Source organism: Elephantulus edwardii, unplaced genomic scaffold (genome assembly GCF_000299155.1).
Source record: "Elephantulus edwardii isolate Elephantulus edwardi_28Jun2011 unplaced genomic scaffold, EleEdw1.0 scaffold00137, whole genome shotgun sequence".
Lineage (NCBI taxonomy): Eukaryota > Metazoa > Chordata > Mammalia > Macroscelidea > Macroscelididae > Elephantulus > Elephantulus edwardii.
Genome location: NW_006399887.1, coordinates 2,013,081 through 2,018,857, shown reverse-complemented (window position 1 = coordinate 2,018,857; position 5,777 = coordinate 2,013,081).

Genomic DNA, 5,777 nt, shown 5'->3' with positions numbered 1-5,777 from the left:
GGAAGGTCAGCAATAAATTGGTTCCACTTGACAGCACACAACTACATGGTTCTGTGAAGTCTATTGAGTCTTCTTAACATAGTTTCTTTTTGATCTTCACAATCTTTTAGCTCATGTTCTGGTAACCATGGTTGCACAATAAAACTATTGCAAATCTTAATCACTTAAAACAAAATTACCTTGTTAAATCTCATGGTTTTGTGGGTTAAGAATTGGGGCACAGCTTGCTGGGTGATCATTCAGCTCCAGGTGCCACAGAGGGACCCTTTATTGGCATTTAAATAATGGCAAAGCTGGACTGGACTGCAGAGCACAAGCTGGCTTTAGTCACTTGCCTAATGTCTTGGAGAAGACTAGACAACCAGAAGGCTAGATACAGCAGGGCCCCTTAGCTGCCCACTCCATATAAACATAGGTTTTCCTGTAGGAAGGTTGCACTTTAGACATAATAATTCTTAGTTCCTTCATCATGTGTTACAGGAGACAGACAGTAGAACTCAGAAACTAGAACAATGTCATGGCTGCTATGTTTTAGTCATCAAACTAAAAACCTTAGGCTCATCATTGTTGGGTAGGTTCAGACTCAGAGCAATGTTCCATCAGGTTTCTGAAGAGCTAAATTTGATGAGAGGAGACTGAAGAAATCTCTCTCTGAAGAAATACTATCGACAGTCTTTTGGATAGCAAAACAGTACTCTAAGACTAGGCCACAAGTGTTTGTTTCCTTTGTTGTTGTTGTTAAGTGCCATTGAGTCAAGTATGACTCATAGCGATCTATGAATAAAATATCTGAACCCTCTTCTGTAGCTAATGTTCCTAGAGTTTCCAAAAGCCTGTTGTTTAAGAAGTAGATTCCAATTCTGCTTCCTTCTAAGCTTGTCTTCTTCTGGGAGTACTACCAAAAACACCATGGATAACCATTATGGAATTTAACACACCAGCGTTCAGTATCACAGCAACCCAAAGTTATCTCAGTACAGCAAACTGACAGACCAGTTTGTACCACTTAGAACAATGTTCTTCCCAAACACTATAAAGAGCAGGCCAGAGGGGTGCAGGACAGAGGACTTTTAAATACAAAGGACTACCCATCAGGTCCTGATTGTCTGGAAAAAAGGCTTCCAGCCCACAGCTGATGGTTACCTAAATCCAGGCCACCAATCAGCTTACACACGATTGTGAATGAAATTCAAGACAAAATGAAACCAAAAAAAAGACCCAACAATTTACACCCAATTTTCAACTCAAACAGGAGAACCTACACTCCAGAATCCAACAGCTTCATTCACAATCATGTGTACGCTGATTGGTCACCTGTCTTTAGCTAATCCACTGTTACTTTTTGTTTTCTTTAGTCACCAATGTAGTAAGTAAATTGAATTGAAAGGGAACAAGATTTTATCTCAAAATGAGAAGGTGTCAACAAAGCACATTTTCATTGCCACGTCTAGATTTTACAAGTATTATTTCCATTTCCTAGATGAGCAAACTAAGATTCAGGCTGATTTGAGGAGATGGGATATTACCCTCAGCACTTCTGACTCCAAGATTGGTATGTTCTTCTATCCCCACAGGTGTATTGCTGGATTCATTTTTTTGAACCCATATTGATGCTTTCTGATGAACTGAATAGGCTGGATATTTTTGCTCTTTGCTCTTTATTCGTGGTTACTAAGAAAGAGGGAGGAGAAAAAGAGCACTCAATGCTTAGGGGACATTTAACTTCTGTTAAGGGAGATGGGGAAATTTGAAAACTGACAAGGTTTATGCTTGAATAGCATGATGACCATAATTTATGTCACTGAAATTTGTTGAAATAGCAAATGTTTGTCACATATATATTTATCATAAAAAGTATCTTTAAGCAAGCAAGTTTACCTTTAAGGCAAGAGTCCAGGGAATTTGAAAGCCCTCTTATGAGTCTTACTCAACTCAACAAAACCTAACATGTGCCTGTGTCACTGATAATAAGAGTACTGAATATCCCCTGAACTCCTAAATGAACCAACTAATCTGTCTTGGAGGAGGTGCAACCAAGGTGCTCTTAAAGGGCAGCAACGGTGAAATTTCATCTCATTTACATGTTGCCAGGAGGGGTCTGTCCTTGGAAAAAGACATCATGCTGGGAAATATGGAGGCTCAGAGAAAGACCCTCAAAGAGATGAATTGATGCAGCAACTACCACAGTGTGCTTGGGCATGGGGAGGACGATGCTAGATAGAATAAGGTTGAGATCTGTTGTTCATAGGGGGGTTATGAGGGATAGGTGACTTGATGGCACCTAACAACACTAACAGTTGCCTATTCTTTCCACCTTACCTACTCCCTGCCTTAACATGATATGGGAATGAGATGAGGGGAGAGAGGGAAAACAGATCTCTACAGACAAAGCAGGATAATCATAGTAGCACCATATGCTGCCTTTAGTGCAAGCTGCTGTGTGAACATTGTCTTGAGTTCTGAGAAAGCAATGGGGCTTAACTCATGGAATAAGTCTCATTTCTTTAAGATAACTGCAGATGGAAAATAGCTCTGGAAAGAAATAGCTGTGAGAATGAAGAAATAAGTAGGAACCACTTTGTTGACCAATCCAAATCAGTTAAGGGGTATCTGGTTTTAAACTGAGACATTATCCAACAAAAGCAAGAGACGTTTCACAGTTGTTTTCCTGTACACTGTAAATGGCTTTTTTGAAAAGTGCCTCCCGGTACATGGCATTTGCTCTATTGCTCATATTTAGTTGCAGGACATCCTGGTGTTATCTCTAATAGAAGAAGACACTCTGTCTTCACTAATAAACTATGCTTCTACTTGCCTTTATCTCAGCGTTCAAAAGATACTGCCTCTTTCTTTCGGCGAAGCAAAGGCTAATGGAACCCATTCCTTTCTCTATATTTCAGTGGAACCTATTGCTATAGTGTCCTTGAAATACAAATTTATGTCCCAAAGCTTTACAAATACCTTGTCTCTTCTCTTTCAGAACTGGAAGTTGCTTTATTTACTGCATATAATAAGCCTGTCTCATTTTTCACCAATAACAAAAGCATTGAATTGAAGAATCTCCTTTGTATATGGGTGGGGTGGGTCAAGGGGTGGGTGGGATTTCCTTCTAGGTGCTTCTGCAAGAAACTCCACTGCAAGAAAATAACTTAAGCAGATAGACTACTTCAAAGTATCAGCAAAATTAAAGTCCAATCAAAGTGTCATTCACTGGGAACATTTTTGCTTTTGGGGTTATCAAATCTCTCATTTGCCTATAGTGGCTAGAATTTCCATAAAAGCACCAACAGGAATGATAGATTGCATTTTAGAACCGATGGTAGCTGTTATCACAAAGCAAAAGAAAAAAAAAGTGGAGAAAAAGATTGTGGAGATAGAGGAAAATGGAAGTTGGAGCACTGTGGGGGATTATCAGTAGGGCAGAGAACTGTTCTCTGATGTGTGTCCCCTCTTGGTGTCTCCTTTATTGGCAGTGTTGGAGGTTTGGGGAATTTCCACGATTTATGACATACATCTCGCTCACCTTTGTGGCAATGAAAGTCATTGTGGATAAGTTTAGTATTTTCCAAAGTGAAGTCTCCTATTTTGGTGGATGCATTAAACAATTCTTTAGAGTGAAGAAAAAAATATGGTAATATTGTTGTTCTCTCTGGAGACTAAGGTGCGTCTGAGACCATGGCCTCATGGTCTTTGCAATCACTTGTTATGCATCATAGAGTTGGACAATGACTAGGGAGGATAGAAGGAGAATTGATGCCTTTGAGCGGTGGTGCTGGAGAAGAGTATTTAGGGTACCACGGACTACTAAGAAAACAGATTAATCCTAAAGAGCGTTAAAACAGGTTGCTCCTTGGAGGCAAGGATCCTGAGGCTTCGTCTGACATACTTTGGACATGTTGTAAAGAGAGACTGGTCCTTGGAGATGGATATCATGCTTAGGAGGGTAGAGGGATAGCGCAGGAGGGGAAGGCCCTCTATAAGGTGGATTGATTTAGTGACTGGGGTAATCGAGATGGGTGTATCGGAGACAGTGCAATTGGCACAGGACAGAGCAGAGTTTAGGGCTCTTGTACATAGGTTCATTATGAGTCGCAAGCAACTCGATAGCCCATAACAACAACAACAACAACATTGCTGTTCACTCTGATTTTTAGCAATGTTACGTGTAACAGAGCAAAATGTTGCCCATCTGACCATGCTATGGGTGTTGTGTGACTCCATCTCATTCAGGACTTCCCTCATTTCCATGGGTTCTTGTTGACTTTACCAACCATTTTGTCATTTTCTAGCAAACAGTTTTCTCTGATAATATGTGCAAATCAGTGAGTCAAAGTCTCTCCCATCTTCGCTTCTAAGGGGTACTCTGGTTACATTTCTAGACTGGTTTCTTCTTCTTTCAGAAGTTCATGGCATATTCAATACTCTTTGCCAACTGAAGGATTTTAATTCATCAGTTCTTCTTTCTTCTTTTTTTCATTGTCCAGCCTTCACATAAATTTAAAGCAATTACTACTAATTAAATTTGAAGCAATTACTACTAATTAATAGTGATCTTAATAAACAACACTAATTTACTCCAAAATATTTTACTATCTAACCTTTCCAGCAAGCAGGGTTGTGTCATCTGCATAATGCAGATTGTTGATGGGTCGTCCTCCAGTCCTGATGCCAACTTTCTCCTCAAAGAGCTCAGCCTCCTGGATAATCTGCCTGTATACAGATTGAAGAAGTATGGAGATAGGATACATGCTTGGTGTGCATCCTTCCCAATTTTGAACCATTCAGTGTTCCTTTGCTCTGTTATGACGACTGCTTCCTACTTCAAGTATAGGTTGTATATAAGCATGATTAAGTGTTCTGGGATTCCTATTCTTCTCCGAGTTAACCATAGTTTGTTGTAGTCCACAGAGTCAAATGCCTTTGCATAGTCAATGAAACATAGATAGACATTCCTCTGGTACTACCTGCTCTCAGCCAAGATCCATCTAACATTAGGTACAATATCTCATGGACTCTTCTAAAGCCAGCCTGCACTTCTGGCAGTTCTTAGTTGATGTGCTGTTCTAGTAATTTTTTTTGAATAATCTTCAGTGAAATATTGCTTGCATGTGATATCAGTGATATTGTTTGATACTTTCCACACTGTCAGATCACCCATTTTTGGAATGGGAACAAATATAGATCTCCTCTAGGCCAGGTGGTTGTCCTCCAGATTTCTTGGCACAACATGGTGAGCATCTGTTTGTTGAAATACATTATTGGTATACCACCAATTCCTGGGGTCTTGTTTTTTGCCTATTCTTTCAGAGCAATGTGAACTTCTTCCTTCATTACCACAAGCTCTTGCTCATACATTGTTTCATGAAATTCTTCTAAGTCTGCCAATTTCTTTTGGTACAATGACTGTATACTCTTTCCCTCTTCTTTTAATATTTCCTGGATCATTTACTATTCTGCCCAAGGCATCCTTAAGTATTGCAATTCAAGGCTTGAGTTTGTTCTTCAGTTCCTTGAGCTTAAGTAATGCTGAGCAAGTTTGGCCCCTTTGATTTTCTGACTCCAGCTCTTCGCACATTTCATGATAATACTTTACTTTCTCTTCCCATGCTGCCCTTTGAAATCTTCTGTTTAACTCCTTGATATCTTTATTTCTACCCTTTGCTTTGGCTTCTCAGCATGCTAGTGCAATATTCAGAGTTTCTTCTGACATCCATTTTGGTCTTTTCTTGCTCCCCTTTGTAATGGCATTCTTCTTGGATGATATTCATGATATCCTT